The 8,016-nt window shown below is 42.5% G+C and overlaps 1 long non-coding RNA gene across 1 annotated transcript; it reads right to left on the bottom strand.

Annotated features, from left to right (window-relative positions):
- Nucleotides 1-511: 511 nt before the first annotated feature.
- On the bottom strand, nt 512-8,016 carry LOC143415919 (uncharacterized). Its single transcript, XR_013096347.1, has 3 exons — nt 7,904-8,016; nt 3,776-3,881; nt 512-870 (listed from the first exon to the last, which is right to left on the bottom strand). It is a non-coding gene; the product is annotated as an uncharacterized LOC143415919 (long non-coding RNA).

Genomic DNA, 8,016 nt, shown 5'->3' with positions numbered 1-8,016 from the left:
CCCTCTCTGGCTGAAAGTTTTTCCACAGATGTCACAGCTGTATGCCTTAATTCCAGAGTGGGTAACTAGATGCCTCTGTAAGTGGCTACTTTGAGTAAAAGCTCTGCCACACTCGTCACAGCTGTATGCCTTAATTCCAGAGTGGGTAACTAGATGCCTCTGTAAGTGGCTACTGCGAGTAAAAGCTCTGCCACACTCGTCACAGCTGTATGCCTTAATTCCAGAGTGGGTAACTAGATGCCTCTGTAAGTGGCTACTTTGAGTAAAAGCTCTGCCACACTGATCACAGCTGTACGCTTTAACTCCACTGTGGATGAGTTGGTGTTGTTTTAGGGAACGCTTGAAGGAAAAAGACTTTCCACACAAGTCACAGCTGAACGGTCTCTCTCCAGTGTGGATGACCTGATGCTGTTTTAGTGAAGCCCTCACAGTAAACTCCATCCCACACTCGTCACAGCTGTATGGCTTAATTCCAGAGTGGGTAACTAGATGACTCTGTAAGTACCTACTTTGAGTAAAAGCTCTGCCACACTGATCACAGCTGTATGGCTTAATTCCAGAGTGGGTAACTAGATGCTTCTGTAAGTGGCTACTTTGAGTAAAAGCTCTGCCACACTGATCACAGCTGTACGCTTTAACTCCACTGTGGATGAGTTGGTGTTGTTTTAGGGAACGCTTGAAGGAAAAAGACTTTCCACACAAGTCACAGCTGAACGGTCTCTCTCCAGTGTGGATGACCTGATGCTGTTTTAGTGAAGCCCTCACAGTAAAACCCTTCCCACACTCGTCACAGGTGTGTTTTTTCTCTCCCTTTCTTCTGTGAGGTTTGTCGGCCTCCTGAGAGCGCTGACTTCTGGCTCCATGTTGGTCCTGCAGTGACAGAGATACAAACAGAGGCAGTGAGTGAAATGCAGTCGTGGAACAAACTCAACCTTCAAACTCCATTAACACTAGTTTTAAACCTGAAGGTGGAGCGTGGCACCAAACACCTTAAAGGTCTCTTATCCCCACCTGCTGGTAGTTCTAACACATTACATCCAACCTGCTGTTAATCCAAGAAAGGTTATTATGCATTTTATCAATATTAGTATAGTATGAACATCTTCACACTAATCTGGACGCCTTATTCTGGACTAACTGAAGTCTGTTAAGATCTGTCTTATTAGCTGCTGACCAAATGATTGAACAATACTCCAGATGAGACATTACTAGTGCATTAATGACATCTTTCATAATGAAGAAGTGATACACAAAGAGCATTTCATATCCATAGCTATGCCTTGTCGGCAGAGTTATGTGGCATTAGTGATGTTTGTACTTTCAGCGTTAACTTGGTTTTAAAGCCTTTAAAATATACGCCGTTCAATAGTCGACCTTAATCTGACAGAGAATGTGATGATTTTGTGGATAATTAAAGTCAGTCATATATCCACAAACACAACAAGCTGAAAGTCAGTGATGCTGCTCGGTTTGCAGTCCTGAACATCACGGCACAAGCAGGATCCACTGCACTGTTAATGTTAGCTGTGTTATATTGCTGCCTCTGTTCGGTGGTGTCGAGCCAAACGCACTTTAACGTGTGTTTGAACGAGCTGACGGTTCACTCGTTAAGCTGAAAGAAAGATGCTTTAATCACAGCAGTCACACATGTGTCCACTGCACCATCTGGAACTCTTCTTGTTTACACTCGTAATAACACAAACACTAAATCCTGCTTCTCTGGTGCTGTTGTGTAGCAGTGTGTACACCTGAGACTGTCACCTGTCTGTCTGTCCTGCACTCTCTGTTTCTTTCTCTCTGATTGTGGAATAAAAGTATGAACATGTGTTTATAAGTTACACTTGTGTTTGAATCCTGCAGCTTATCACACATTTGATTTCCATGTGTGACGACTGCAAGTGTCCAGAGTGAGGACAGACTGAGGGAGCCACTGCTGCACATCATCTGTGAGGCTTTGCAGCCCTGATGATCCACCAGGACAAACTCAGCAGTGTGTGAGGAAGAGGAGGAGGAAGAGCCAGCAGCAGCTGACAGATGGAGAGAATAGACAGACTGTTCCCTGTTTGTGAAGGACTGCTAGGAAAGTTTAACATAACTGTCTGTGCTGAATCAGTCTTATTAGGTAATGTTCAAATAATGTGATCATCCCAGTGTTTTCAGTGTGGGAGAAAGTACTCAGAGTACTCAGGGCCTTCAAGCTACACACTATGAAAGGCAGCAACAAGTTTAATGTTCAGAAACCTAAAGTCTGTATCAGCAGCAGAATGGAGCTAAAATAAATGTTGGTTTCAGTTCTATGAAGCTTTGAGTATTTTGGATCAGTAGCTGCTGTGTTTGTTGCATCATATTGCTGTAACTGTTTATATGCTTTATATATTCTGAGCTAAGTTGATCTATAGTGTTACATCATATTCTATAAGGATGTTATGTGTTTGTAGACTTTCTGCCCAGTTTGACCCATTTAGCAGAAGTCAGCCTGTTTAAGGCTCTGATATCTATTCTGTGTGACTTACAGCAGTTATGACAGGGTCTGATTTTCTCACCCAATAAAGGAATATTTCATATATCAGTCTACTCTTCATTCTATCAGACACAGTTATCACAGCTCCTACATTTGCTTTTTACACATATATGTAAGCATTGAGCCACATTTAGTACCAACATATTAAATGAACAATATTTGTCTCTTATATATGATACATCTGTATACACACTGTCACAGATACTTGTCTGTGAGTGAAGTGATTAATATAATAACTATAATATTGGCCATATTATATTTACATTACCACAGTGAGATGACTTTAGTCTCATGAACAACATCAGCTAATTGTTATTTACAGCTAATCTTAAACGACTGTTCAGCACAGAAATGAAGCCCAACAATCATGTTTCACAGTCCTGTGGTCTCAGCCTCAGATACTCATCAAATCACACAGAGCTCATGTAGAAACAAATGAACTAAATATGTTCTCCTTCATTTCTGTCAAACAAAGCTGTATGAAACGTTTCCAGCTGTTAGTATCATGGTTGCTAGGCAACCTGGGCAGCGCGACGGAGGCTAGACATCCCATTTCACGAGCCTACGAGCCTCGCACTTCGGCCTTAGCGGTCTTTGAGTACGCGGCCCTTGAGGACTTTAAAGCTGCAGAACCTGAATCGGGATACAGCCATGATGATCTCCAGCCTCGTGCTCGCCAACATTCTCACCTGAGTTAAGAAGACGATCACTGAAATGGTCTCAGCAGGTCCTTTGATGACAGCAATGAAATGCAGTGGTAAGGCTTTTTGGGGATTAAGTTCGTTTTCATGGCAAAGAAGGACGATGCAGTTCATCTGATCACTCCTCATAACATTCTGGAGTGCAGGCAAAATGCTATTATAAAAACTTAAGCAGCAACTTCTCCAGGTTCCAATATTTATGCAATTCTCAAACCTTTTGGCCACGACTGTATAACCTCTTCTGAAGTTTAGTGGATATTATACATGGTTATGCTCAGGATGTGTCGGCTAGTTTCCACTGGAAACGCCTTTTGGTTAAACTGTCAGCGAGGAATTTGCATTTGCACTGTTACATTTTTATATAACTTTAATGCACATAAACAACAGCTGCTTGTTTCAGTGAAAATACATTGATGGCTTTTTAATAAAGTTGTGCAGCTGTAAAGTATTTTGTCTGGTGTCAATTCTATCGTCAGCTACATCGTTATGGCAAATGTTCAAATGTATATGGTGATAAATATCTTTGGTCATATGGTCCTGCTCTGTCTGTCACCTTCTGTGTTGAGCTCATTGTTTCCTCTGTAGTGGCTGAGCTGAGTCCAAGTAGCTGAAAATGTTCCTCTGCTGCTCCGTCAGACTCTCCTCCTCCTGCTGATCAGCTGGGACACAAAACAGATCTTTGTTAGGCTCCACACTGCACTGAAGAGTCAAAGTGTCTCATATGTTCATCTGACAAGTAAAAGAACACATTTTTGTTTCCCGAGGTGGGCAACTTGTTGGAAACAAACACAAAAGCTTTGAGCACTGATACCTGCCATTGCTGGCATTGAAAGATGCAACGCCAGCAATGTGGATTGTCAAGACTCAAACCAATCATCAAGCAAAGACAACAGGGATCATTTGTTTCTGTTTATTTAGCATTCACAGCATTTGTAGTTGCCTTCTGTGCAGGGGAAGTCCACGCACACTGTGTGGTACCGCCATCCGCAGAAGGTGCATTCAACCTCTGTAAGAGAAACGAGATTGTCTGAGACTGAAATGATATTCACTAAAGAAGTGGTGATTTGTAAAACTTCACATTTTGATCCGGGACGTACTCTGCATGAAAACAAGCGCTCACTCTTCCTGCTCAACAAATGACAAGGGCGGAGCCTTATACCACGTGATACAGAAGCTGTGCCGTGTGATGCTAAAATTAGCAGGGAAAAACAACGGAGAGCACGTCAGGGATGACGAGAAAGTGACAGGAGAAAATCCGTCCCGGTCAACCACCCAAACATCAATAACGGGAACCTTATACAGCGCTTCCCTATACACGTCGAACTCCCGCAGGCACAAAGACATCACGGAGGCTATCACTTATCACCTGACCAAAGATATGGCTCCATCAACACTGTGCAAAACGAGGGATTTAGGAAAACGATCAACACCCTAGACAAACGCTACACAGTGCCGTTCCGCAACTATTTTTCTATCGTTGCACTACCTGCTCTGTACACGCAGCGTCGAGCAACGGTGGAGACGGAATTTCAAGCAGGACAACATTTTGCTGCAACAACAAAACATGAGACATTTGTTGTTTTATGTTTATTTATTGTTATGAGAGAATCATGATCTCAATTCTAAGCCAAAACATCGTGATTCTCATTTTATGCAAAACCGTGCAGCCCTAACATTAACACAAAACTATTGTTTCACCAGAGAAACACACATGAAGAGAGAGAGAGAGACAATAACAGCTACCAAACAGTCGTCATAATTCGTCACACAATGAGAAAAGGACAAATCAACAAGTAACAATGACTAATTAATATTAAAATCTGTAACATAATGTATTGTTTGGAGTTTAGTCTGATTGGTTCAGGATGAGCTGCCATTATCCAATCACACGTCTGCTTACCTGCATCTTTTCTCTTTTTTCTAACCTGAGCACCTGATGGCTTTGAACTTTTGTTGTCCATCTTCCATTGGTTTGAATTTTGCGCTCCAGTACAAACACAAATCCCCCAACCCGAGGATCAGCACAATTAACCTAACAGCAGGCACGTGCAGAGGGGGGGGGCTAGAGGGGCTTGAGCACCCGCCCCTTTCCTGATGGGTGCCCAATGTGCCCTTTTGTTGAGGCAACTTCTTTTTTTAAATTATTATTTTATTTTTTTATGTGTGTGGTTGTGCGGAGTCCTGTCTGTGCCCCTCAACAATAATATTTAACTATTAATCACAGTTTTGCTAAATAAAAGGATCTGGCTTGCATCAGTCACATGATCACATTTAACCAATGATCGCCCTTGACGGCAGAACGCGCTGGTTACGAGCCGGGAACGAGCTCACAAAGAGCACGCGCATTTTTAGCGGTCCGGAGCTGTAGGAGAAACACAAGTTAACTCAGAGACACAGACTGATGCGACACAACCAGTAAGTAGGTGTACAGCGCACACTGTAGTGTGTAGCACACAGGAGTGTTAGCTTATTACGTACACGTTGGTAAGCTGTCTTGTTGCAACTGACGAACTGAAACAAACGAGCGTGCTGTGTGTGCAACAGCGCGACAAACATTACCTGTCCTTTTATGAACTGCACAAGTAGTGCTGGTCACAGCTGCTGGCTACCTGTGTAAGGCTGTCATGGGTCTGTAGCTCTGTCACCGTGTTAGGGAACATATTTAGTTTTAAAGTAAGTTTCCGGGGCTTTTCCTGCCTTTCTGGGGGGATTATATTTCACTAAAAAACGATCTAATATGCATGTCCCCATAATTATGCATTATTATAATTATAATATATTAAAAAACACACGCTGTATTTTAAAGAACATACATTAAGAAGCAGATTATATTAGATTTATATTTTAAATAAGACAAAAGTTGGATTTTACAGCAGTAAAATGATTGTATCTCTACAGTTTAAACATGTAATAAGCTTTGCCCTGCACAGAGTGGATAGTGAAACAAATGGAATCATCATAAACACATTATTTCATATTTATTACTTCCCCCTCCTCATTGCTTTATTATTGTAGCTCTAGTAATAAATAATAATGTAAGGATTCTGGATCAGCACCATGATGCCCATAGTATATACAGTATTCTGAAGAAGGTCTAAAGTGTCACTGTGTGTGCGTGCATGTGTGTGTTTTATTTAGATGGATTTAAAAAAAAAATATTCCTCATGATATAACATTGTGCAGACATGGCTGGTAAGGACATGAGGAGGAAACAGTAGGAGCTGTGTGAGGCTACTAAAGGCAGGGCTATAACATTTTTCTGTCATCATTTTATTATAGATTAAGTGCAAGAGTTGTTAGGTGTGGATAATTAGATTATAGTTTATTGCAATAGCAAGTTGTGCCTTGTTCTCACATAGACAGCAAGTGCAGAGTAATATATGAAATGATGGGATGGAAGGAAGAAGAGAAGCAAAGAGTGATTCACAGGCAGAGCCTAAATTATTTCTCACAGTTTTTCGTTGCCTTATGGTTCCAAGCGCTGTCACCAATCTTTGCATTTTGTTATTATCTCATGACACTTGTTTAATCAGCTACCATCTCTCCTATGGACTTTTTAATGTCTACAGTCTCAGACCAACACAGCCCTGCCCTCCAGCACTATCAGCAGCAACCCCTCAACAGCAACATTGTACCCATCAGGTAAAGCATCGGCTACGTTTGCTTTGCCTTGTTGCCCATATTAGATTCTTGATGAAAGTGTGTTGTTGTTATTCAGCCTGGTTCAATGTGCCCCTTTTTAACTTTGAGCACCCGCCCCTTTAAACCTCTCTGCACGGCCCTGCCTAACAGACCTACACCTTAGTTCACAGATTCACTTTGTCTAAGGTTGATTTCTGGGATTTCACACAACCCAGGATTCAGATCGTGAATCCATGATGGGCTTGGATTTACATCATTATAAATGAAATGTGCTCTACTTGGAAGCAGCCGGCCCCGCCCCTTTTGACGGGTTGTGTGAGACTTTAAATCATCAAACTGTAAATTATAAATTAAATTGTTATTGATCCTTTACCCCGAGTCCTAAAGTGTAGATTTATTTTCTTACTCTTCTTATATTTATTGTTTGTTTACTTGCACCGCTGTAACTGCAGCCTCGTCGTCTCGTCTCTCTATATGCTGGACTGTCTGTAGCGGAGATGACAATAAAGTTTACTTTGACTTCAGCAGCGCGCAGGCGCACCGAGGGCTCTCGCGCTCACTTTATAGAATGTAGAAAAAACATCGGTGCAGATTATAAGTCTGTATCATAATATCTGTTTGTTGTTTTTATTTTGTTTTGCGAGTTGGTTATTAGATGCCGCTCCAGCCAGCCAGAGACTCCCCGCCGCCCCGCCCTCTCCTCCCTGTGCCGCCAGCAGCAGGCGCACCTCGCAAACGGAGGGCGCCCTTACTCCCAGCAAATGGCTGATAGAAAACCGATCGGTGCCTACGAATTTCCCAATATGCGCTGGCATGACGTCGGGGAAGCATGGGTACGACCGATTATTTTACTTTTTTCTTGCCCGTGATGCCCCCCCCACCACGATGCATTCTATTGGTTTGCACACTTACACACACCCAGCTGTGGTTTCCTGTTTTGCTGGACTCTGGAGAGCCCCGCCTTTAACGCTCTTCTCTCACAGAGAGCAACAGAAAACTTGGAAAAACTCCAGATTGACTGAACTCAGTTCAAAGTTACCTTGACACCTTTAGATGTGAGACGTAGTGATGGTCCGCTTGAAGCTGACGCTCCGGTGCGTGTGTCAGAAAGATCAACGCGCTGCTTCAGAAGCACCGTGTCGAGGCTTGATT

Source organism: Maylandia zebra, unplaced genomic scaffold, assembly GCF_041146795.1.
Source record: "Maylandia zebra isolate NMK-2024a unplaced genomic scaffold, Mzebra_GT3a scaffold11, whole genome shotgun sequence".
Taxonomy (NCBI): domain Eukaryota; kingdom Metazoa; phylum Chordata; class Actinopteri; order Cichliformes; family Cichlidae; genus Maylandia; species Maylandia zebra.
Note: the sequence above shows the minus strand (reverse complement) of the source record. Positions and strands in the feature narration are given on the sequence as shown.